Source organism: Toxorhynchites rutilus, chromosome 3, assembly GCF_029784135.1.
Source record: "Toxorhynchites rutilus septentrionalis strain SRP chromosome 3, ASM2978413v1, whole genome shotgun sequence".
Lineage (NCBI taxonomy): Eukaryota > Metazoa > Arthropoda > Insecta > Diptera > Culicidae > Toxorhynchites > Toxorhynchites rutilus.
The window spans coordinates 237,967,588-237,995,548 of record NC_073746.1 but is presented as its reverse complement, the minus strand read 5'-3'; the positions used below and the strand labels follow the sequence as shown (position 1 = coordinate 237,995,548).

Sequence of the window (27,961 nt, the reverse complement as noted above, 5' to 3'; positions counted from 1 at the left end):
AATCCTCGTAGCTGGCTTGGAACGTCGGTGACGCCACGGTTTCCGCTTTAATAGTTCGTGTTAGGGAAATATATTGCGTGCTCCGTGGCCGAGTGGTTAGCGTCCCACACTATCATACCCCCGGTTCGATTCCCGTTCTGGCCGGGGGATTTTTCGTCAATGAAAATTCTTCCGGCTTGCACTGTGGTCACGCGTATTCTAGAGCTTGCCACTCCAGAGTACATTTAAGGCGTGTTATTCGGCATAGAAATCTCAACTAAGTATTAATAAATGACGCTAATTAATGCATACGTTGAGACGGCAAAAGTTTCACAGGGAACGTTAACGCCATTCAAGAAGAAGAAGAAGCGATCGATTCACTGATTAAATCGGCACAAGAGAATCGATTTTTGAAAAATCAAAAGTCTCCCCCAATTTATCTTCTTATGCTATATGACTTTTCTTTAAACGGGGAATAAAAATTTCACATTTATATTCAAACATCAAAAGCATTTTGTTTTGTTTCTCTGCATGAAGGTCACAAAAAAAACTTTGAAGCGTAGAAAAAAAATCCAGGGCATTCCTTTTGTACCATCATGGAATCGTGTGATTACATAAATTAATTGAAACAGCATTGTCAGAATTCCAACAATAGGTATCTGCCCAGAAACCAGTTGACAACGATCTCATAAAAGCCAACCGTGCCATACAACTGGAATTTGGTCGAAGCCGATTATTGGTTGTAGCGCCAGTTCTAGAAAACAATATTTCGGCTAAAACTGAATCATCGTCTGACTAGGTATTTTCCTGCTATCGGATATACTGCAGGATACACAAATAGCGAAAAGATTTGAATCTTGTGTTACAACCTTGCGATGTAAGAAATTCTATTCATTAATTGTATTCAGTCATCGAATTAACTCAAGTAACTTATAATGTGCAGTATGGAATACCATTATCAAATGGTATGGAATCCATATCATTTCATGATTTAACTCCCACAAATTGATAGATCTGTGCTCAACCACTACTGGTGTTGAAGTACCCTTTGCGGCAGTTGATGATTTTATTAGCTTCAACTGTATCGAAGCGTGAGCTAATGTGCTGACGTAGATCGTCTTCAAATAATGATTTAGCAAAGTAGCTATGACAAATGTACTCACAAATTCATTACTTTTGAATTTACGTTAATATTTCGCCTTTAGTTGTTTGACTGGTTTTGTGGTGGGACACATTACATCAATTTTCAGAAATCGTACAATATTATGAGCAACATTATTCTAGAAAATAAACTTCTACATTATTTTTCATAGATTTTTTTACAGTAAGATTATCTTCTCTGCGTGAAAAAACGTTTCTACCTCAGTTCAGTGATCGTATGAGCCAGTATGAGTTCCAAAAACTCACGCCTCTCAGTACCTGCCGCTATTTCTGATTATAATTTTTCAGCATTTGTCCGGAAATATATATTGTAGAAGAAACAGACTGACTTTGTCCGCAAGTTTAATCAAATCAAAAAATCGTTTTTTTTCGAATTCAAAGAATCGATCCAAAAAATCGGAAATCGGGATGGAAAAAAATCGTTCTAATAATCTTAACTGAGTAGATTCCTGCTGCTGCTGTATTGAATTAAAGAAGCTTTAAACTCTGAGAGTTCATCCGCCTCTGCCAGTGGATTCCGAAGCTGGCGACGTTTATATACAGATTTCTGTGTTTTCAATAGCTTGCTTTCGAAGCATTTTTTGAGCTATTGAAACAGGTTTTTGTATAAATAAGTAACAAGCATATAAGTCGTAGACATTTTATTTTTCGAATGAAGTGATCATCATTCCGCCTCGTTCAGCCGGAAAAGAGACACATTGTACCTCCAACGTTACACTCTCATATCTGAAATTTTGAACTTACACCTCAGTATAGAAATGAAAGACGTAGTCGTACGTTAAAATTGGATATCTGTAAATGCATATAAAGCAGACATAAAATTGCATAAATCTTGCTGATAAAAGCGTTCAGGTTAGCCAGAGGTGGCTGTTTCTATCTTCTTCAAAGACGGCGCTTCTCTGCTGACACGGGCTCTTGCCATCTCATGATTTTGGATAATTTTTTTGTGTATCATGATTATCATAGTATTAAATACAGTAAAACCTGGTTTTGTGCGATTTTTTTTTGTGCGAATTTTTGTTGTGCGATTTTTTTGTGCGGTTTTTTTTGTGCGATTTTTTTTTGTGCCGTATACGAAAAGAAGCATATTTGACAAAGTTATCGTCCATTTAGTTTTTTTCGATGGTTTATATGCATTTCAGTGCGTAAACAGCATATTTGCGTCTCAATTATCCACTTCTGAAATCATTCCCCTCCTCCCATCATTAGTTTTTCTATGTTTTGGAATGACATGATATCTGACAGCATCACGTTTCGGCATGCAACTAAAAGCACAGAACAACCACGCGCAACCGAAAAGGCAAACTATCCCATCGTAAAGTAGGGAAACAAAAGGTAATTGAACGGTGAACGGCGTGGATTTGAGTTATTTTCTTGGGGGAAACTTTTTTTATGTGGTCCCTATCTACCACACAAAAAAAGTTTTTTTTCAAAATGTGTACCGAACACGGTTTTTTAAAGCTACTAGTGAAGTTTTGCACGATTTTTTTTATTTGCGATTTTTTTTATGCGGTCCCTATCCCCCGCACAAAAAAAGGTTTGCCTGTAGTTTCATTCTATATATGTGACATCCCGAACAGTGAAAATCGATATCACGGACAAGGTTTCAGAGGCAAAATTGTAAATAAGAACGGTTTAAGGACGTTGGACAGCGTTGCTTCACGATTCAATACTATACCGATGAAGTAGCGTTCGCGGATTTTTCGAAGTCTCTTTGCACAACCAAGGGTACTTCTGCTGAATTGAGCGATGTAACTTTGGCTACTAGAGTATGGAGGACTTCTCAAAACGAGACACAACGGCGTTGATCGGCCAGTCTGATAGAAGGAGTATACAATACACAGTAGCTGAAGTTTCGTTGAATTTCCCAATGTCACATTTTTTAAATCGTAATCCCATACATCGTTAGACCTGGAGTCGAATGGTCTACACTCTGTCCAACTTCTATAAGACCACCCTGAAATTATTTCGTTGAAAAACCAAACAGTTGGAATTTCAACAAGATACATTCATACATTGTAAAATGCTTACAAAAAAGTATATTTAACGTCAATTTCGTTCAAAAGAGTAGTTTGTTTATTTATTGTGCTTAAATATGATAATTTCAGCTGTCCAGTTTCTATAAGACCATATAAAAATTCATAAGTATTATCAATGAAAAATTCATTATTGCCTGATTTACATGTCAATAAATGGCAACATTGCCTTTTCGTCTAAAAACCTGGAAAATTCATGTTGGAAAACTATTTACCAAACTCTGCTGAACGGATTTCTCGATATTTTTTCCATTTTTTCAAAATTGCGACCATGAGCTCTTCAATCGTGGTGTAATGCATTCCTTCAGTGTAGATTCTGCGTACAAGGATCCCCCTAAGATTTTCAAAAGGATTGAAGTCTGGAAACGAGCCAGTCAGTCCAAAAATTCAGCTTCAATTGCTCCAGTTTCCTTGCTGGTATTAATAGTAGCATTATTTTGCTGGATTGTGACGATATCCATGCAAAAACAGGAGAGAAGATTTCAGAACATGTATGTAATCCTTGAATGATGTGAAAGCTATCTTGAGCTTTCCAGTTGCACAGAATCTCACCCGAACCATGCAAGAGCCTCCACCAAAATTCCTGGTTGAAAAATACTGTTCCTTCTTCCGTAAATCATGCCAATACCCGTTGAAACCATCAGGACCATCCTAATTGAACTTTTTTTCGTCATGGAAGATACCCTAGCGAAGTTAAAAGTAAAAAAAATTGAGGAACTTTCCTTTATGGTATATAGCAGAGAGCTTCGATTTACGTGGAGCTTTCTTCTTTTTACCATATCCTTGGGGATTCGTCGAATAATTGAATACTACTTGATGGGATCGCACAATCCGACGAGCATTTTCTCTAATTCCAACATTTTCTTGGTGAAATGCATCGATTTGTCCTTTTTCTCTATTCGTGAGCACTTTTCCTTCCGATATTTTCTAGATTTATTAATCAAACTAACTAAAAACAACAGAAAACGTAACAGGTCTTATAGAAAGTTGACACTTGAAAAATACAAAAACATTTATTTACGCTCAACGCTTGCACACACACATATGAAAATCATTCAGTGTATGATAGTTAGCAATACAAGTACACTAGAATATAAATTGAAGCGTTGTTTGTTCACAATGACACAAAGCAGCTGGTTCATACCCTGGACTTATAGAGGTTGGACAGAGTATATGTGGATCGTTCTTAGGCAACATTCGGTGGTATTATTGAATGTATTGGTATTGGTATTGAATTTTCGGTAATGTTCATGAAAGACAAATCTAACAAGTGGCTGTTATAGTGGGGAATGTAGCAGTTTTGGTTTGATCCAGAGTCGAGAATCTATTGTGTCTCTCTTATTTCCAACTCAGAGGAGACGTTAGCGGGTATGGCGTTGGAATTTTTAGCGAGCTGACACAAGACATCCGAAAGTTCGGTTCGGTATGCTTTTGGAGATCAAATAAATGCTGAACTTTCCTACAGTGCCTCCCGAATCGTATCTACAGTTCCTTCTGAAAGCGTTGTTTCCTGTGTCGACGCTCTGCAAACGAAAAGCCCACTATCAGTCGCATGAGATCGGCGCGAGCCAGACAGAAAATTAAATGTCAGTCCCCATGGACCGACGTGAGGCTCAACGTGTTAAATAACTGGCAGTGTAATAGAATCCAAGATGACAGCTTTGCATTATTAAATCCTACCATTCCAATACGGTCACACCTCGTACAAATCTCAAACCAAAAAAGGAATCCAAATATCGAATTCTCATCAATGTGTAATTCTCATCAATGTGCAAAATATGGAAACTGAATCTATAATCTGAATACGAAATCTAGTTCTAATATTTCTAATATTTTTATATTTGAAATCTTAACATCAAATCTAAATCTAAATATCAAATCAGACTCGAATATATATGATTCGATTATATATGATTTTAGACTCGATTATATACAATTTGCAAAATTGTTTTTTATATTTCAAAAAATATACAGAAAAAAATATTTTAACGTTAAAATGAAAATTAATTGGCTATTATAAGTACACCAGGAATTGTTTATAATGATATTGCAGCGAAATTGAAAAAAAAAGATTTGTATGTAAAAGGACAAACTGTAGAGCGATTAGAGAGCTTTAATTGATGGAAACAATCAAGTTCGTTATGGTTTTTCGGAATAAAACTAATAATGAACAATTTACTTTTATGTTTTTCACATCCAAAATGTTATTTAAATCCACTAATTTAGATGTTTCGCAACTATATCCTGTACTAAATTTTCTCATCTTTTAAATCAAAGCAACAAAATCGTCCTATGTAGCGCACTTTATGAATTAGTGCAAGTTTCAGGTAAACACAGCCCAGAATAAAAAGAAATTCAATAACTGTCATTGTTGAAATTCGAACATATGCGTAGAAGGATTTTTTCATCAAATATGATTCTCTATCACCTCCCGGAGGATTCCGAAAATATGTATTTTTTTGTAATAAGAAAGGAATTTTCTGATTTTAGAAGGATGAATCGAAAATTAAATTCATCTTCTATACAACAAAAAATACAGAGGCGTTGTGCACAAATTATGTAACGCTAAAAATCCGGATTTTGGTTTTACGATACTGTGACATTAATTTGTTCGCGGGTGATACTGGGGATTATTCTGAGAGTCAAGTCGGTATAAGGGACGTTTTCCCTTCGAAGTTACATGACAATTCTCACCCAATTCTAAGAAATGGACTCAGAAGTACAATGGCAAATGAACAGAGTTCATTTTACCAATTATTTTTTTCTTACATCGATTCCCAGAATACCGAAACGAGCGCGAAATTGACTGTCACATCGAGAAGCGACTCTCGGAATAACCTCCACTAACCTGTTCATCGCAGCTAAGGATATAAAATAAACCGCGGAACATATAGACGAAGATTTGCATTCTCTGGCTCAGTGGCTCAAAGTTAAATGTTGGCAAAACAAAATACATGCTCATTTCTGCAGCAAACTCCAGTATTGACGTAAATTTTGAAATAGATGGTGAGACATTAGAACGCGTAAAATAAATCAAATACTTAGAAGTTATCATTGATGACACGTTAACTTTCAAGTCTCACATCAATAATATCATCAAAAAGATTGCCAAAAAGTACGGCGTTTTGTGTCGTTTGAAGAAAGAGTTGACAATAAACAGTAAAATTAAATTGTATAAATCATTGATTTCACCGCACATTGATTCTTGCTCGTCGATCCTATTCCTTGCAAATAATACACAATTAACGAGATTGCAGCGTTTTCAAAATAAAGTAATGCGTTTGATTTCAAGATGTAGTAGATACACTTCCTCTAGTTTTATGTTGGGCCCGCTACAGTGGCTATCTGTGAAGCAGAGAATTCATTACTTGACAATCTTCAAAATTTTAAACGATATGCTGCCTCGATATTTGTGTGATCGAATTGAAAGAGGAAGTGATGTTCATAGATACAATACAAGAAACGCGAATGGTGCAAGAACAACCAACTTTATGTTTAGTAGGTCGCAGAACTCGTTGTTATATAAAGGTATAAATTTCTTCAATTCAATGCCCAGAGAAATTAAACGTACGAAAACAATGGCAGAGTTTAAGAAAATGTGTATTTCACACGTAAAATCTGTTTTGTAAACAGGGTTTATATTTTTTCCTAAATGATTCATTTATGTTTCCAATTGATTAAAATTCATAAAACTTATTTACAGGTTAAACTACCATGTTCGTACTGATGATGGTGATTTTTTGTTGTTGTTTTGTTAATGTATATTGTAAAAAAAAATAATAAGCGTTGTCTACGAACGCTTGACCCTCGCGCGCGTTTAGTGGGCCTGGCCTATGGTAAGGGAACACTGGCAGAACACTGATACATAATGAAATTTTTATGTGGGATCTGAAGTGGACACTGGAATGGGGATAGCTCATTCAGAACTATCGCAAACTATCTTTTTATAGGATGGTTATATCGAGTATTTCTGAATGTGGCAGATCTCTATCATGTTCTAAGTCGAAGTAGACACTTTTAGATATTGGGTTCGATTCCCAATCTGTCAAGGATCTTCCCGGGTTGGAAATTTTCTTGAAATGCATTAAAAAAACGTTGGGCCTGAAGTTGGGATTATCATTATGATAATGTCGATACGGATAGGATCATTGTTTTTCTTTTAAAGTTTTTGCCTATTTATAATGTTCGATCAATATAAATTCATGCCTGCAGCAGAGTCAGTTCGCTTTGATTTTTGTTTTATAATACTGATATCTTAATTTAGTTAAACATAAATATTATCTATTAGATAAATCGGCCAGTTCAAACCATTGTAGGGGTACGATGTGGGTCATCATCATCATCAATACAGTCTAGAATTTCTTTTCACTGTGCATAATCGAATCCTGTATATAATCGAGTCAAAAACAATGTTTTTTTTTCTATTCGTTTTTTATGCATTATTTTTCGTTTATTGAATATAAAAGAATTTGATTTTTGATTTCATCCCCTTAAAGTCAGAAAACACCTTTCTCACATGAGAAAATTTTTTTTTCCAGAATCTCTCAGAAGGTGATAGACGATCATATTTGATGAAAAAATCCTTCTGCGCATATGTACGAATTTCAACAATGACAGAGTTATAGAACTTTTTTTTTGTTTCGAACTCTGTTGCCTCAAACTAGCTTTACATTGAAAAGTATGCTATTGAAGACGATTCTGTTACTTTCATTTGAAAGATGAGAAAATTTAGAACATCTAAATTAGTGGATTTTAATAACATTTTGGAATTGTAAAACTTATAAGTTGATAATTTTTAATGTGTTATTATCAATTTTATCCCAAAAATTCATATTGAACTTGATTGTTCCTATCAAATAAATTGTTGCTCTCTAACCGCTTTTCAATTTGTCGGTACAGGTCGGACTCGATTATCCGGAGACTCGATTATCCGGAATTTTAGACTCGATTATCCGGAGTATATTATTTTTGATTTTCGGAAATTTTGAATAATTTGTATAATAATTCCATATTGAATAGCCAATATGGGTATCAAATGAAAGGGCTTGACTAGTAGAATACAGTTATTTATGAAAAATGCAAATCCAAGATGGCCGCCACCACAAGATGGCGCCATATATATATTTTTAACAACCCTATCAATATGGGTATCAAATGAAAGGGCTTGACTAGTAGAACACAGTTGTTTATGACAAATGCAAATCCAAGATGGCGGCCACAACAGAATGGTGGATTACATATTTTCTCAGAACCCCATCAATGTGGGTATCAAATGAAAGGGCTTCACTAGTAGAATACAATTATTTATGAAAAATGCAAATCCAAGATGGACGCCACCACAAGATGGTGCCACATTTTTTTACCCAACCCCTTCAATATGGGTATCAAATGAAAGGGCTTGACTAGTAGAACACAGTAGATCATGAAAAATACAAATCCAAGATGGCCGTAGTTTCCAAATAACTGATTACTTTTTAATGGTTTCATTCAGCTTGTCCTGTTTGTATGTATGTTTGAGTGTTTGTAGGATTGCCCCACATTAATTGAAATTTGACCCCGTTCCTGATCACTGATTGATCTGAAATTTGGAACATACCTTTAATTCTATTGCCATTATAAAACTGCGTATTCCATGATCTTGAAAAATTCAATTTGGCCGCCGCTAAAAAATGGCTGAATGGTTTGACTTGGAGAATACACTACATTATCAACAACACAAACATGAATGAAGGAACGGATGTGATAACTACTAACTGTTACTTGTCTCATTTTTTTCTAGCTTTTAGTACATTAATCCGTATAACCTCAAAAGCTGTTTTATTTATTTCATTTTCTAGTTTTTAGTAAATTATCTGTACCATTAGCATACTACAATGATATCTCTACAATAAAACCATTCAACTTTTTTTTTCAATTTTTATTTTCTACCTAACTTTCTTCAGAATATTTTAATTATTTACTGTATTCTATTAGTCAAATCATTTTATTTGATAACAATACAGGGTAACTTCGATATAACGTACATTTTACTTCCAAAATTGTACGTTATATCGAAACATAATAAAGAACTCAGAAATGTAGCTTATATTACTTTATTGTGTTGCTGTTTGAGTAAGGTTAATGGATAAATTCAACTAGAAGACGAAGCCAACCTTTCTCATGATGTTTCGCTTCGTACTGTTGATTAAAATTTGATTCATTTAGAATCCGGAATCACAAAACAGTTGCACTTCGGGATTGGTTAAAAGTACAAACCAAGGTTTAGTATCAAAATACAGATAATTCATTGTTCTTTCAGAAAAATACTATTCAAAAAATTATTCCTTTGGACTTTGAAAATGTGTACGTTATAACGAGGGTACGCTATATCGAAGTTTCCCTGTATTGAGGGGAATGCAAAAAATACATAGTCGCCACTATTTAGTGGCGGTTACCTTTTCGAATTTATGTTGTTCATAATGTAGTCTACTCTCCAAGTCAAGCCATTCAGCCATTTTTAGAGGCGGCCAAATTGAATTTTCAAGCAGTTTTATAATGGCAGTATAATTAAAGGTATGATCCAAATTTCAGAACAATCAGTGATCAGGAACGGGGTCAAATTTCAATTAATGTGGGGCAATCCTACAAACACTCAAACATACATACAAACAGGGTAAGCTGAATGAAACCATTAAAAAGTAATCAGTTATTTGCGGACTGTGGCCATCTTGGATTTGAATTTTTCATTATCTGCTATGATCTACTAGTCGAGCACTTCCATTTGATACCCATATTGATGTGGTTTTGAAAAAAAAAATATATATATATTTGGCGCTACTTTGTGGTGGCGTCCATTTTGGATTTGCATTTTTAATAAATAACTGTGTTCTACTAGTCAATCCCTTTCATTTGATACAGGTCAGACTCGATTATATACAGACTCGATTATATGTGATTCGATTATATACAATTTTGGACTCGATTATATACATTTTGGAAAAAAATATTTTTTTTATATTTCATATATGACTTATTTCAAGAAGAAATGTAACCTTTCAACGTTAAGGTGAAATTTGAGTACAGTGGGGTAAAAATAGTGATTTTTGGAAATTTTGCTTGATTTTTTGCTAGGAATTCTTTATATCGATATTGCAGCTAAATTAAGAAAGATAGAATTATGGTGTCAAAGAACAAATTGTAGAGCGGTTTGAGAGCTTCAATTTAATTGATAGTAACAATCCAATTAGTACAATTTTTAGGATAAAAGTAATAATAACACATTAAAAATTATTAACTTTTAAGTTTTTTACTTCCAAAATGTTATTAAAATACACGAATTTAGATGTTCCACTACTATATCCTATACTAAATTTTCTCATCTTTCAAATGAAGGCAACAGAGTTGTCTTCCGTAGCGTACTTTTTAATGTAGAGCCAGTTTGAGGCAACAGAGCCCGTAACAGTAAAAAAGTTCTATAACTCTGTCATTGTTGAAATTCGAACATATGCGTAGAATGATTTTTTTCATCAAATATAATCGCCTATCACCTCCTGAGAGAATCTGGATAAATTTATTTTTTTCATATGAGGAAAGGACTTTAAGGGGATGAATCAAAAATCAAATTTTATATTCAAAAAACAAATAATACATGCAAAAAAAACCAAAAAAAATTTTTTTTTGACTCGATTATCCGGAGTGAAAAAAAAATCAATACTCCGGATAATCGAGTCCGACCTGTATATATAATTCCTGATGAAAATTCAAGCAAAATCTTCAAAAATCACGATTTTTACCTCACTGTACATGTAATAGCCACTTACATTTCACCTTAACGTTGATAGGTTACATTTCTTCTTGAAATGAGTCATATTTTAAATATAAAAAAACATTTTTTTTTCAAATTTTATATAATCGATTCCAAAATTGTATATAATCGAATCACATATAATCGAGTCCGACCTGTATTTTAATTTTTCATATGGAACTTCGTGCGAAATGTTTATTTACACGATAAAACACACAATGCAAAATATCAGCTCAATTGGAACACACTTCATTTAATAGAGTCCCAAACGTTATAATTTGAGTTTTTCGAAAACATAGCATAGGGTGTTCTTTCGAGGTGGTGAACATTTTTTTTTGGAGTAACTTTTGGAAATTTTTACCATACATTTCTTGGCACCCTACTGTATATAATCGAGTCTGCCCTGTATTTGTAATTTGGAAATAGGAAATCCAGTATTGTTTCGGGTCCTCGAGTTCGATTCCCGTACAGGCCGGATACTTTTTGTGAATAAACTTACTTACGACTTGCTCGCGCGTACGCTCGTTATCTCCAATTGGCCATTCAGAGTACAATCGGGGCATGTTATCTGGCATAGAAATCCCACCCGAGAAAAGAAGACGGTGAAAAAAACGGAAAAGAACAATGTCGAAGGTAGAGATCGGTAAAAGGAATGTTATTTGAAATATTGATCAACGCTTAAATTCGAGCTAAATGTTTCCGACTTTTCCCTACAAATCGAATCATTTCTTCGGACTGACTGAACTAATCATAGAGAATATGTGAGAGGGTATGTTGATCTGAAGTATGAAACCTCATGATGATTTTTCTATCTAAGTGTAAAATAATCAAAGAAATGAAATAGTAGGCAAGCCATTATTAATTATAATTGAAGGGAAGGCGCCAACACTCCGCCTTTCTCAAAACAAACATTCTACGAAACGCGCATTGCAATTTGCATCTCACATCGACCTAATTGAGAAGGATACATAAATAAGGAACAAATAAATGTGGAAGAAACCTCTTCTGAACCCCTTTTTGCGCTTCCCTTCCGCTCCTTAACCTCTTCCTTCCACTTCCTCTTAAAAAGACGGAATCGCAAAAACAAGGGAGCGCAAAGGAGCGCATGCGCGTGTTTTGCACTGCACAGCGAGATCCCGCGTTTCAGTTCCAGGTAAACGCTTGCATGCATGTATGTTTTATTCATTACTATTATCTCATATTTCTACATCGTTGTCTTGTGTTTCTTTTGTCTCTCATTCCAGTTTGTAAACCCGTCCCCCGATCCTTCACTAGAAACCGTTGTGGGGCATAGTAAGTGAGGCCCCCTCGTTGGATGCAGCCGCACGGAAGGAATTAGAACGCGTGATTTAAACTCTTTCGTCCGGCGGTGAGGTGAGTGAGGAACTTTTTCGAAGCTTGTGGGGAGCTTGTGAGGTTAAAGAAAGTGTCATTATTCACTTCCGGAGTTTTTTGAACGATCCCGTTCACTTGATAATTCGCATGAAATTGTTCCATTACTTACACCGTGTTTTGCTAATTAAAAATTATATGTATATCTGGAATACGTACCTGAATTTGTATCGATAGTTTGGTGGCAATATTTAATCTGAAATCAACAGAATCTGGACCTGTAATTAAGATTTTGATTGAGTCTGGGATTAAAAATCAGAGATATGGAAATCCGTATTGATTACCATATTTCAATATCATATACACTTATCATTATTTGGTATCTGAATGAGGAATCTGTGGTACGATTTCGGAATTTTGCAACTGACATCAAAACAGAGATTGTATTTGGAATCGAAAATCAGAAATATCTGAATATACAATCTGGAATCTGTGATTTGAAATCTATAATTTTGATAGGCTAACTCTATGTGAAGGCTGAGATTTTAAACTTTGGTATCTACATTTTGAATTTGAGATCTAAATCTCTAATCGATAGTTGGGATCTTGACTACTTGGCAATTGAACAAGAAAATATGGAATAGGATCGAGGTATTCTGAGATATTAATGTCACATCTCAAACCGAAGTTTTAATTCCGAAACATTACTCTCAAATACGTATCTGACAGTTCACATTCAAACACAAGGAAATTGCATCTACAATCTGAATATGGAATCTGGAATTTAAATAAATTTAGATTCTTCGTCTGAATTCTGCATTTGAAAATTGGGAATTTGCAATCTGAATATCTAATCTGAAGGGTAGGTTGAAAAAAATAATCAATATTTGGGATCAAGAATCAAAATACTATCCGTATCACGAATCTGTATCTTGAGTTTGAGAATCGAGAATATGTTTCTGGAACACATATCTGAATTTTAATTCTAGGGTAGGTAAATTGGTATCAAAAATGTAAAACGTGAATTTGGAATCTAGTATTTCAAAGGCTCAGACTGATTTTTTTTTATTAATCTGGAATCTCGGATATAAAATAAACGTAACTGGAAAAATCACAAAGGAAATAAGCGTGACATTCCAATCTAATTTCGAGTTCCGTTATTCATGTGTGCTATTTGCCCAGAGAATCTGTTAGTTGGAATACAAAATGTAGAAAATAATTTAAAAACCCCTGCTATATAATGTAAAACTTTTTAATTTTGATATCTTTATCAATCAGAATTCTGAATCTTAACTTTAGAATCTGACATCTGGAATTCAGAAGTTTGAAAATCGGGAATATGATTCCAGAACACAACTATGGAATATGTTTTTAGAATCAGAAATCAAAAATTTAGAACACGTATTCGAAATCCAGAATTTGAAATCTTGAATCTTGATCTATAGGATGAGTCTGAAAATACGAATCAGAAATCTGAAATTCTGGATTTCGAGTATTTGAAGTCGGGATTTGGAATATGGAAAATAAACTGTGTTTCTCACATTAAAAAACTGTGCAGCATAAATCTGGAATCAGAATTATTAATCTTGATTGAAACACTGAGTTAGGAATCTCAAACTCTGGTTTTGGTAAATGAGGCTTGAGCTTGGATAGATTGTACACTTTTTTTCGTGATTGACCTGAACAAATGAAATAAAGGAACACACTAATTGGCGCTTGCAAAAAAAAAATGGAATTGAGAATTTCAATCCGTATTTTAAGTTTAGAATTCGGGAAGATAATTCCGAAGTACGTACCTAGAATCTGTAGTCTGCGTTTAGAAATATGAAAATACTGTATGTGTTCTGAACAATATAATCAGGAATCTGTGAACTGGAATTTAGAATCATGATCTTTATTATGAAATTTGGAATTCAATATTTGGAATTTAAAACCGGGAACTTGGCATTCAAATGTGGACAGAATGTGGAGAGACTTACGGTATTTACAACTGTATCTTTATAAGGCATTCTAATCGGAAATTTGAAATATTGAATATAATTCGGAAATCCGTATCTGGAATTTACATTGTGATACTGAGAATTTTAAATCCAAAATTTAAAAAAAAATTAAACCCAAATAAATCTTCAATTCTGAATGGAGATTTTTAAACAGAATACTGAGTCTGAAGGATTCCAAAGTTTGGAATTTGGAACTCTGACTCTGGTATCTGGAGCATGAAAACTAAAACTGGAAATGTGATCTAAAGCACTTATCTCTTATGAAATTTGAAATCATGAAACGTGTATGGAATTTGTATCTGAAATATGTAATTTGGAATCAATGATGTGGAACCTTGATTGGGTATATAGGATTCGATTCAGTCTGGAGTTCGGAATCTGAATTGTGGAGTTCCGGATTTTGATTTTTTGTCTTCGAATTCGAAATGTTGAATCTGTAAAACAGAATATCAATCTCATACTACATGTATATATCCGCAACTGTTGAAATTGATACCTGAATCTAGAATCTGCAATACAATGTTCGAACTGGAATCTTCATTACCAAACTGAAATCTTTAAACGAAATCTTGAACTGGTTCGCGGACTTCCGTGAAAAGCGGTAGATTTGTTCTTTATCGCAAAATATTAGACCCGCATTTTTTTTTTCATTTCCATTTTGAGGTGGCCCAAAAAATCAACTTTTCCCCATGTTTTCCAAAAATTATTTTTTTTTTAATTCATAATTTTTGAACCACTAGATCAATTTAGATGATCGGTATATCAAATTAAAGCCAATGAGCTAGTCTTTCTTTGAAAAAAATTACACTTGTAAAAGTTTTGGATTGTAATTTTTTAATTATTGGTTGTATTTTTTTTTATCCCATTTATTTATTTAAGGCTCATTGGCATTTTTAGCAGTAACAGAGCCGAATTTTAATCGTGTACATGTTACATAGTTATTATATATCTATAATTAGCACATTACACGGTTGCCATTCGCCAGCATTCCTTCTATACCATTACATATGGTACATTCACACAGTAGCCATTTAGGCGTAAGAGTATTCTTTCTGTTCTTCCATTATCCAGTGGGAACACCGGACAGCGGAGACAGTTTTGATTGATCATTGTTGAGTTATTTATAGAACAGCAGCCCGATGTGTCTTGCAGAGCAGAGCAGTTGTATGGATAAATCGATCTTATTTCGACCGTGGATCGATCTCCATCGCTGATGATTGTTGCGTGGACGCAGCTATTCTGTAACAACACAAAGTAGGTCAATGAGGGTCCTGAGTTTTGAACTCACGATCGATCGCTTACTAAGCGAACGCACAACCAATGTGGCTACGGAGACCCCCCGGTTGTATTTGTTTTTTGTTGTTTTCATGACTTTGGACTAGAGGGCACTCTTGATTTTTATATTTTTTTTCTGGAAAGCTGAGGTTTTTTACATAATACATTCAAAAATCAGAGATGTAATTTTTTTCTTTTTCAAGTTATGACTTTTTAAAGTTAACCGATGCTTAAAACAATTAATTTTTTCCAAGAATGACTTTTTTCAAAAAATAATTACTTTTGAACTACTGGACCCATTCAGACGATTAGCACATCAAATTGAAGCCAATAAGCTAGTCTCTTTGGAAAAAATATCACTCTTGTAAAAATAATGGATTTGGTTTTCGTCATTATTTGTTGTAACAGTTTTTTGTAATTCACATGGTTAAAGCGCTATATTTTTTATGTTTTTTCTGGAAAGCTGAGGATTTTTACATATTTTGAAATCAGAGATGTGACTTTTTTCGTTTCCAAGTTATGATTTTTCAATATTTTCAATAACTTGTTTTCAGTGTCCGTTCAATATTTCTATTCAACTAGATTAGATCTATGCAACTAGCCTTTTTTTTTTGCAAATATACTATTTTTTCAAAAAAGTCTAACTGATAGGCTTTTAATTGATTTGTCGGTCACCTGAATCGGTCCAGTAGTTTAAAGGTTATGAATTTTTGAAAAAGTTATTTTTGGAAAAACTGCGAAAAAAATATTTTTCGGACCACCCTCAAATCTAAACGGACACGTTAATGGAAAAATTTATAAAACGGGTCTAATATTTTGCGATGAAGAACTAATCTACCATTTTTTACGAACATCTAAGAACCACTATATCGGTTTGACATGGAATGGCTGTATATTAGGGTGCCAATGAATGTATGGGAAAAAATCAACCCTAAAATTTCTAAAAGTTACCCTATACAAAATGTTCACCACCTCGAAAAAACACCCTGTGTCGAATTTCAGCTCAATCGGACTTAAGGGAGAGTGGCGCAAAGCGGTCAAAGTATGAGTTTTTTGAAAATCAAAAAATCACCCAATGTAAAGGAAATCGGGGTTTCCGACAAAAATTTTTTGATGCCAAATGTCTTAAAATTGCATAAAAAAAATTTGTCGAAAATCGGCACTCTGGGACTTAGTTTTTTTCGGAATAGGAAACAAAAAAGAATGGTTTAGGGTGCCAATAAATATAGTTATCTCGATTTTTATTCGGAGCTTGCTACGAAATGTTGATTTGCACGATAATATACCCTATGCAAAATATTAGCTCATTCGGACTTCATTTACTGTTGTCGCAGACGTTAAAATTTGAGTTTTTTGAAAACTGAAAAATCACCGGAAATCGGGGTTTTTAAAAAAAATATGCCAAATGTCTCAAAATTGCATGACACGTAGAGATATGCAGTTATCTGTAATTTTTTTTTTGTCGAAAATCAATTTTTCAGGCGGAAAAACGACCATGTGCCAAAAAACCTTTTTTTGTCAAAAAAAAAATCGAAGTAACTGTAAATCTCGACGAGTAATGCAATTTTAAGACGTTTGGCATCGATTTTTTTTAAAAACCTCGATTTTTGGTAATTTTTCGTTTTTCAAAAAAAAAACTCAAATTTTAACGTTTGTGACACCAGTAAATTAAGTCCGAATGAGCTAACATTTTGCATAGGGTATATTTTCCCGTAAATCAACATTTCGTAGCAAGTTCCGAATGAAAATCGAGATAACTATTTTTATTGGCACCATACTATTTTTATTAGCAAAACCATACTTTTCGTTTCGTAGTCCGGAAAAAAGTTAAGTCCCAGAGTGCCGATTTTTGTCAAAAAATTTTTTTCGAGATGACACTAGATCTCGACTAGATCATGCAATTTTAAGACTTTGGGTACCAATTTTTTTTCGGAAACCCCGATTTCTTGGATTCTTTGGGTGATTTTTCGATTTTCAAAAAACTCAAACTTTGACCGCTCTGCGCCACTTTTCCGTAAGTCCGATTGAGCTGATATTTGGCGAAAGGTGTTTTTTCGAGGTGGTGAACATTTTTTATGGGGTACCTTTTGAAATTCGAGATGACCATTTTTCTAATATACATGTTATATTCTGGAATCCAGTATTGAATCAGGTATATGATTCATAATCGGTACCTAGAATCATCGGAATCTATAATCTGGAGACATGAAGAAGTCTTCACGCAGAACCTAGCATCTGGCATTCAAAATTTAGAATATAAATTTGAAGTTTATGTTTAAAACTAGGAAATTTGAAATCGCGAAGACTGAGGCTTTTAGTAATTAGAATCCGGAATCTAAGTCCGGTATTGATATAATTTCATTAGCCATATAAATTATGGACTTTGATTTTAATAGTTAGAATACGGACTCAGGTATTTCCACTCTGGAATTGTTAGAAATTCATATTCATGATTGAGGTTTTGGAAAAAAATACAATATTTTTACGTAATTTTCAAGACTTTATCCAGCCGCAATCGCAATTTTCAGCTCTTGGACATTCACAACAGATCATTTCTGTGATTCTATCGATATTATCTACCACGGACTTCCTCGAGCGAGATGCCTCTTTAACTTAAAAAACAAGGGAAAGGGAGAAAATGCCCTTTTGGCCAGGTACTTCTCCACAATTTGACCGGATGCTCTGACCTCCCGGCCCAAGACGCGGAACGATGATCCTACCATGCTTTCGGTCTTGCTTTTAAGCTTCTGCTGCACTTCACGGTCGCACAGTACCATCGGGAGGCTGGAACCGTATTTCCGTTCGACGCTCTCGATTTCCTCCAGAAGCGAGAGGAGGTTGTAAATGACGGATTTGGCAGTACTAACAAAACATTGAGCGTCGTTGCTCGACTGTTTTGTCTGGCTGCTGCAAATCAATTGATAAGGGGATCGAAGCATTTTTGCAGAAAGCTTAATAAACTTAAGATTTGAGAAAAAATGGTCCATTAAATTATCTATATTCCTCAATTTTTTTTTTCATCGCGCTCCGAAATTAGTTAATTTTTTGAAGCATGTGTTAATTAAGAAACGAATCGAACTCATAGAAATATCGAAAAGTGACTTGCTATTATACTTGTCATCATTTTGTCAAATTCCAGGTCGAGTATTCGAAATGTGAACTGTGAAATTATTAATTTGTACCTTGAACCTGGTATCTGTATTTTGAAACAGAAGCTGATCTACGAGAACCTTCATCTGGAGTTTCGAATGAGTAATGTGGTATTCAAATGGTATTCAAATCTGGACGCTAAGATCCAGAATCCGAACCTGAGTTTCGGATTCCAAAAATTTTGAACCAAATAGAATACGAAATATTCATCTGGAATCCGAATGAGGATGCTTTGAACATTTGGTACTTGGAAATATAATCTGAGATCCAGAGTAGTAGTTACTAACAATCCGGCATCATAGGGTTACCTCTTGTTTAAAAGGGTTTTAATGAAAGAAACAAATGATGGAACCAAAAGAGATGAAATATGCTTTCAAACAAATTATTCTGATATTTTTTTTGCGAAATCTTCGATCTTCTAATCGAAACCCAAGCGTCATATCTTGAAAATTCCCATTGACCCACCCGACGGAAGTTTGAATCCACTATCCGTTTTTCATTTCTGCTGCATTTCTAGTCACTTCCTCTCTTTTCTTATGCTTTTTTGTTTGATATATATTTATTCAATATTTCTTGATTCGGCGACAATTTGGTGAATTAGATGAACTTCACTGCGTAGTTACGATACCACTGAAGTATCTCTTGCCTATTATCCATAAACCCGTTGTAACAATAACCTTGATGTGTCTTCCGTACTGAGAATACCCTGCCAGATCAGGAATTTTCTAGCAAACAAGTCAGCGAAAACGAACTTAAGTTATTCGAATCTTGTCCTCAAGCAGTTGTTTTACGGACTTTTGATTTATGGGTGAGAATCCTAGGTATTTCGCTAGTACCTTTTTATAGAACTGTTTTGACCACAAAAAGAACAAAAAAAAACTTCTTGCAGACGGATTTACGGCACTCCAGCGCTCCAGAGCACTGTGATTACCTTGATTATTCTAGATATTTTGAAACGAGGCTTCGATTCGTTCTTTTGACTGTTTTCCATAAATTTGAACGATTTACCAATTTTTTTAATCAATTTTGATTTCGGACATGGATGATCAGGATTAATTCTTTGCTCATGGTTTTCATAACTTTAAAAATAAAATTATGCTATTAAATAACAAACTTTGTAGTTTGAATCTTGAATTTAAAATCTACACCAAACAATTTGAATATAAAATGTAAAATGTAATAATCGAATCTCGCAAATAAAATCTAAAATACGAATCTGAATCCGTTTTCTGAATGCATAAACACCCGACATGGAAGCTACCGTTCCTTCATGTTACGTAACAAAAATGGGCAAAATGCTTTCTTAAAAATCGGAGTTCTCAGTGGAGTTCAAGTCTGTTGATTAAGTGGTCAGATTCCCATCAAAAAAGCACATTTTCACAGACTTAGCAGTATTTTAGATCGATGTCCTACATGAACATCGGTATAAGTGGCATTTCATCATGAGGAGCTTCAAACGTTTGAGTTTCAAACATTTACGTGTTCAAATATTGATCCATCATCTAGGCAATCCGAAATGTAGCACTAACCTGTTCCACTGAAAGCATACTCAAACCATAATGATACTGCTTAAAGTCTTAATAGTATACTGACGTTAGAATGCTACATTCGCTGATTGTCGGACACATCTTCTTTCGTCGTATCTGATTGGATTGATATTCGATTAATTCAACCAAAGAGTGTTTTGCTGCTTTTCGATATATCCTGGGCCGGCACAATCACTATGATGTATCCAGGGTGGCAACTCAACCGGGAAAATTGGGAAATATCCAAGATTATTTTGCACCAGGAAAAACCTGGAAATAACCGAAAATTTTCATACAAAACCAGGAAAAATCAGATGGATTAGTATTTTTGATAAAGTTTAATAAAGTTGAGAACAACTGTAATTTGTCCATTTCCACTGAAACGCAGAATAAAGAGACGAGTCAGATCGAAAGCTCATTTGGGCAATCTTCCTCAGCAAGTGGTAGACCTGATCCCATGAAACGATACATTCTTGGAGAAAATGTGACGAAGGCAGAACTAATATGGGTACTGGAAACTGTGCCATCACACAGTTCTGCTCCAACCGGAAGCCCTGGTGCTAAGCTCTTTCCGCTTATGTTTCCGGACAGTGATATAGCACCAAAGATGCAGCTTAGCAGAACTAAAATTAGCTACCTGGTCACATACGGTATTGCGCCATACATTTCGAATGACACCCTTCGTTTACTCGAAAATTGTAGGATATCTTTATCGGATTCGAAGTTCGTTCCACGTTCCATTTAGACGTCCGGAGTACTATTTAACTACTGGATCGGCGAAGTTCCCCCTGAAGTTTTGCGAAGTAAGATGGATCGAAAATCAGCCGGTGGCAGAAACAGCCCTGGGCATGCTGCCGTACCTTAAAACCTACGTAGCCGCAGGCAAAGCACAAAAGGAGCGTAAGTACATAGATACGCATCCAGATTTCCGTAGGAGCTTTGCTGCTGTTTTCACAGCCAATACTTTTAGACTAGTTGCAGAGGCTGTTGAGAATAAATTGTTGGGGACTAAATTAGGCTTTTTTAACACCAGCTGCTGCAGTTCAACCTTTCCTGACGAGAGTGACGGCCTATAGCACCTTGCCTTTTCTCCGAACTGACGTACCTTATCAAACCAGTATAGATACATTGCTCAAACCTTCGCTTTTGAAAGGTAATCTGAAGTCCCTCATAAACGTTGATCTTTCTGACGATTAGTTTCTACCAGCAGTTAAAACCGAATTGAGGTTCGCTGTGAAAGCTGCAATCAAAAATGTTGTGAAGAAAAAATGCACGCATGATAGCAGAGCGCGAACGAAGAGCTCCAGAAAGCGTCAGATGGCATTTGGAAGTAACACTCTCCCTTATCACACATGCGCAATTTGAACTCAAACACCAACCGGTATATTCACGGATACTGGTGCTATGTTACTGCGAGTTCAACAGCGTTCTGGTATCGAATTTTTAACAATTCCGATTTTACAGGCTCCTTGCTCACCGTGATTTTTTTCTGTTTCCTCTATTGAAGGGAGAGCTCACGGATAATCACTATACATCAGACGATGGGAAGAAGGCAACACTCAAGGATTCAAGAAAAATCAAAAGTCTTTGTTGATTAGTGGTCAGCTGCATCTCAACATATAGTATCTCCTATCGATTACGAACGTTAAAACTTTTCTGTCACTGTTCGGCTACGGGGAGCCCATAGCTTGAAAAGTAGAGTGGAGTTGGCGTTGATGGTTTGCATTCATGAGGCTCAGAATAGACCGACGGGAAATAAACGAGAGGAAGCGGGAACCTGATGGAAGAGTTCATCGGAAATATTGCCTGTCGTCCATGGTATGACTCGAGTCACTGAACATATTTCAAATATGCATGCTTGATTTTGGAGGCCAACCTCCAGACGGTATCCGCAACAGTATCGTGTAGCGCAGACAAAATGGATAGACCCATTGGAACATGTGAAGAGTATTTTCAGTCTAGTATTTTGAAAATGGCGTCTTCTGTCCATAAGCGCATAGGCGTGAAAATGGAAATCCAGTTCATGTAGTTTGTGCTCATGATGCTTCTCCTTGTCTCCCTCGGTTGGGGAAATCAACACAAGCAAACAGTTTGTATATAATGTAACATTTCCATTCGCTTTGTTAGCATCCAAACCAAAAAAAAAGAAGAAAAGAGCAGTCAAGCAAGGCGCACATTGATCATACTCCGTTACATGCAGCTTACAGCTCAATACAAGTTTCCCTTGCCAGCATTAAACACTGCGATCCGTATCGGACCGACAGAGGGAGACCACATTGTCGATTTATGTTTCCAGATAATAACCATACTAAAAAAGGGAGGGAATGAAATTATGCCCTCGGAGATAAACGAGTCTTGAAAAGCACACGAAACCCTCGTCCGATTCGAGTCCCCTGCGTGTTGTAAGTCATTAAAAAAGAAGAAACTGCGATGAAATGAATGGTTATTCAACGCTACAGAAGAAATAACACACAAAAAAAGAAGGGAACCCATAAATCTAATTTTCATTCCGTTTCCCCTCATCAATTTTAATCTTTTGCTCAATTTTCTGTCTTCGCTCGGATGGGTTTCTTTCGCTTAGGATAGGGGGAATGCGTGGCTACGGGAGGTAACATCGTTCGGTACAAAGAGAACACCGGTAACAGACATTTTTCATATTGCTTTAACGTCCTGCCCTCCTCCCACTTGCCTCCTTCCGCTCGTTCCATCACTCGGCGCTTCTGCTTCTGCTTTGCTTCGTCAACGATTCACGGCTCAACGGCGCGCATGACAGAGAAAGACAACAACACTACGTCAAATAATGTGCTACTCACACTGTTGTGTGCACCGTTTGGTTTCGTAACTGTGGAATAAGAGGATGAAGAAACCCTCCACGGGGTCGAAGTCGGAATGATCGGAATAGTGGCGTTTAATCAAAGTGGTCAAAATTGGTTAGTAGAAACAAAAAATCGAAAAATCTTAGACACGTGTTTTTTTGTATCGTCCTTATGGTATAATTCAAAATAAGGATGGTTTGAAAAATCTGTTAATTCACCAACATGGCCATTTTCGTAAAATTGTTACTTTTGAACCGCCTAATAGATTTACGATTTCTTAAGCGCAATTGAAAGGTATTTTAGCAGAGTTTTAACAAACATTTTGTATGACATATGAAACCTACTTTCAGACGGAAACTTTATAAATGTAGCATCAGAGTCATTTTTACGGGTCCTTTTTTCATGTAATTGCTGTACTATAACTATCATACCGATACCATATTTTCTCTGTCATCATTTTTTGTAACTAGATGATTCTCAATAGGCATAGGCGGTCATAGATTCTGACCCACTTCATTTGTTGTCCCAGCAACGCAAAATCAACACCACGTTCCTCTATAGTGTTGCAGATGTGATACTCGGAGGAAGTACCCGCAACGAGGTCCCCGGCACAAAACTTCCGTTTTCGTGATTTTGACCACTTCTTCGAATGAGAATTGGCATTTTCGAACCTATGGAATGAACTTAATTTTTTTTGCTTATTTCCTTCCCCTCAACTAAAATGGATTGTCCCGGATTGTATGACAAAAAACTATGGATGAGTTATAGCTATGATATAACCGCAAGGTTGACGTAGGACTGCCGTTGGTTTAGTCATCATGGTTTTTTTTTCAATTAGTAATAATCGCACCTCGGATGTTCCTCAGTGGGTTCGATATCGCCGCTGCGCAGAGCTATCTTTTGTGTGTATTGATTAAACTAGTGAATGAAGGAAACAATTTACGAATTCAATTGCAAATAAATCCCAATTTAAATCAATTCATGCATTATGATAGTGGTTATCGCAGCAAATAGTTATCAACATTCTGCCTAATCATCAAACGGTATGCGTAGAAGTTCAGTGAGCTGGCGACATGAAGGGATATCTTCCAATGCAGTCTTGAATAACCGAGTCAAGGCGTTGCATTTGTACCCGCTTTTGTAGACCGTGTTAGCAGAACGAATTCCGGAGTGTAAACATGCATGGGGGTACAAAGGTACCCGCAGCGTGCATCTATTTTGCAATGCTGATTTCCCCTGGTTCCATGGTTTTGAAGTTTGTGTTAGGGAAACATCCATTCATTCCAGCGATCATACCTCAATCGTTGCGCAATCGTAACTGAGTGGATTTCCGGGCGGCACACGCTTATATACCGATTGGTGTGATTTCAATAGCCAGTTTTTGGATCGAAAAGTAATAGACATTTTATCTTTTGAATGAAGTGTTTATCATACCATTTCGTTTAGTTTTTTAGGAGGTATTAACGCTCAAAAACTTGGTTGTTCCGGCGTAACGCTTTCGTTTTGAAACTTTGAACTTACACCCCTCTAAAGCGATGAAAGACGTAGTCCTACGTCAAAACTAGAAGTGGGTTATATCTGTGATATAACCGCAAGGTAGACGTAGGACTACCGATGGCTCTGTAATCATTTATTTGAATTTGCCTCTGAATCAAATCTCAATGAATTAATGAATAATTATTCCTAAAGATTGCTGAAAGTTTTCCTTGTTAGATTGTGAGTAGATGAGTATGAGTATGAAATTGTTGTTAACATGAAATTCAATACTTTCGAACTTGTTGGTGGTTGAGCAAAAAACCGTTGGGCTGAATGGTTTTGCAAAAGCAACTGGTGAAATTTGATACATAACTCTATTTCGTTCTCGTGAAAGTTTCCATGATCACTCCACACGGAAGCAGAATAGCGCAAATCTTCCTTCGCTCGATCGTGATTACAAGCAAACATTCCTTCATCAACACTTCACGCGGAAGCAGAATAGAAACTCATGCTCTTGGATACGATTACATCACCGAATGCGCAAATCTTCCTTTGCTAGAACGCATTTGCAAGCGAGGAAAAGAAATCACAACCTGCATGTAGTCGCGATGACGGTTTCTCTGGGTGCCTTGATTTTGCGTCCGTGTTCGAGAACACATTCCGATCACCACAAAAGCAATCATCATCAATGAGCTAGATTGTTATGATTTCAGTAGCCTGTTTTCACAGCAATTTTTAAGCTATTAAAACGATTTTTTGGACCAATGACCAATGATTGTCATATAACTCTTTGACATTTTATCTTTCGAATGAAGTGATTATTATACCACTCCATTCAGTCGGTAAACAGGTATTAACGTTCAAAACTTTGCAATCCAGCATCACTCTCTCGTTTTCGAAACTTTGAACTTTACATCCCAGTACAGAAATGAATGACGTTGTACTACGTCAAAATTCACTAGAATATTCGGACGGATTGAAGAGGGATTTAGGAGTATCGATGAAACACCCTCGTATCGGCAACGGAACTGTTGGTCAACCCCATGCTTCAACAGACTTTTTTTTTTTTTTTATCTTCGCTTATTTTTCGTCGGCCTATTTCCGCCACTTTAGTGCCAATCACCGACATCAGGGAGGCGACTCCACCTGTTCCTACCTATCAGACTCAACAACTCATGAGCCGGGCCAACTTCTTTTACTTCCGCTCCGAAGGAAGACGTAACCAGAGATTTTTCGCCTCAGAAAATCCCAACGACGCCAGCTGGGATTGAACCCAGGCCGATCGGATTGTGAGGCTGTTACGCTAACCATACAACCACTGGCGCCGTCCCAACAGACTTCATCGCAATAAATATTACTTTCAACTGCCCTTATTCTCATCGAATAAGGAAACGCATATCTTACAGCATGACATAGTCGTGCGCAATCAATCTATCAAACCCACCAATTTAACGCTACCAAATCATCCGTAGATGGCGTTCGTCTTGCAATCCACCGGCAAGCAAGTAGTTAGCAAGTAGAATCGATTTTGCACGATGTTGAATAGGTCGATCGATGTGTGCATACGATCGATGTCAGAAGCAGCTTCACTAGCTCTTCCAGCTGATGAAATTGTTAAGCTTGGTGATTTCAATCTTTTAGATCTAAAGTGGTGAATCGGCCCTGGGAAATGATGTTCGCCGATCCAGTCTAGTCAACTTTCCACTTTGGAACGAACGTCTTACTGCACGGGAATAGTTTCATCAGCAAATGTTTCTTTTGTGAGTTTAGTGTCCCACTATCCTTCATTATTCCTCATATTGGAAGTCAGTGAGAACAGTTTGAACATCGTTTCAACTGCCGTCTGCTGCGATTTTTAAAATTCTGACATCAATAGGTTAATTGATGCAATTTTTAACATTAATCATCTAAGAAGAATCTTGAGATATTAGATACACCATTCATATCTATTCGAATGATTTTGAATTGTTATATCGAATGAAGTCAACCTATGTCATCTAAGCTACTAAGCTATGTAGACATAGCTACTTCCTTAACATATTTCTGGTCTACGAATCGTCCTTGAACAGAGATCGATGAAGATCGCGGCGAGAAGACTTGGGTTTTCGCTCTGGAATATAATGTTTGACAGCATTTCATTTCTCTGAATCTGATTCACAACATTGTTCCGCTAATGCACTCGGTTCATAGCTGCAGTTGTCGAACTCCCGGCTGCACCGATTCTTGTAAAGTCCTGCTCCAACAGGTTCACCAACCTCGCTCGTTGGGCTCCTTTCCTTGTTCCTACCGGATTCGATGCGAACACCATCTTTGTAGGGCTGCTGTCCGGCAATCTTGCAATATGCCCTGCCCGTCGCACTCGTCCCGCCTTGGCGACTTTTTGGGTGTTGAGTTCGCCGTAGAGTTTCGGTTCATTCTCCTTCGCCACACTTCGTTTTCCTGTACACCACAGTATATTGTTCTGAGCAATCGTCGTTCGAAAACACCAAGTGCTTGTGAGTCCTCTTCGAACATTGTCCATGCTTTGTGCCCATAGAGGAAAACTGGTCGAATTAGGGATTTGTACATGGTACACTTCGTACGGGGTCGGAGTTTGTTGGATCTTAAGAATTTGAGGAGTCCATGACAGGCGCGACTTGCATTGACTGTGCGTATTCGAATTTCACGGCTGTTGTCGTTATCAGTTATCAGTCAACGAGCCAAGGTAGGAAAAATCTTCTACCACCTCGACCTCGTCACCGTCGATCACAAACCCTACTTCCAAGAAGAATTCTGTTGCGATCAGTTCCTCCTGCTAGCATGTATTTAGTTTTAGACATATTGATTCCAAACTCAATCAGTCCTGCTTCTATTTCAGTCGGATGTAAAAGTCGGCTACTGTCGCATGTGATCTTCCGATTATGTTCACGTCGTCAGCGAAGCAGATAAACTGATAAACTAGACTTGTTGAAAATCATGTCCCGCATGTTGAAGCCAGCTCTCCGCATAACACCTTCAAGCACCACGTTGAAGAGCAGTCAGGAAATTCCATCGCCTTGTCGAAGTCCCTTGTAAGTCTCAAACGATTCTGTCAGATTTCCTGGGAACCGCACCGCACACCGTTCATCGTTGTCCGAATCAGTCTTTTTAGCTTTCTGGGAATGTTGTGTTCGCCCATGATTCTCTTCCCACTTACCACAAATCTACTTACTATTGGCAATAGATGGCGAACGAGGATCTGAGACAGAATTTTGTAGGGACCATTCAGGGTCGTGATTGCACGGTAGTTCCCACAATCCAGTTTGTCATCTTTTTTTTATAGATTGGGCAGATTACCCCGTCCGTCCACACCTCCGGTAGCTATTCTGTGTCCCAGATTCTGACTATCAACCGGTGCATACACTCTACAAGTTTTCCTGGGCCTTTCTCGAAGAGCCCCTATACGAGG

General features: G+C 36.5%; 1 protein-coding gene and 1 pseudogene across 1 annotated transcript in view; both read right to left on the bottom strand.

Annotated features, from left to right (window-relative positions):
- Nucleotides 1-27,961, bottom strand: part of LOC129780165 (D-2-hydroxyglutarate dehydrogenase, mitochondrial) — a 162,009-nt gene that overhangs the window by 90,186 nt on the left and 43,862 nt on the right. The gene's annotated exons all lie outside the window — the stretch shown is intronic.
- LOC129781003 (U4 spliceosomal RNA) lies at nucleotides 23,874-23,953 on the bottom strand (annotated as a pseudogene).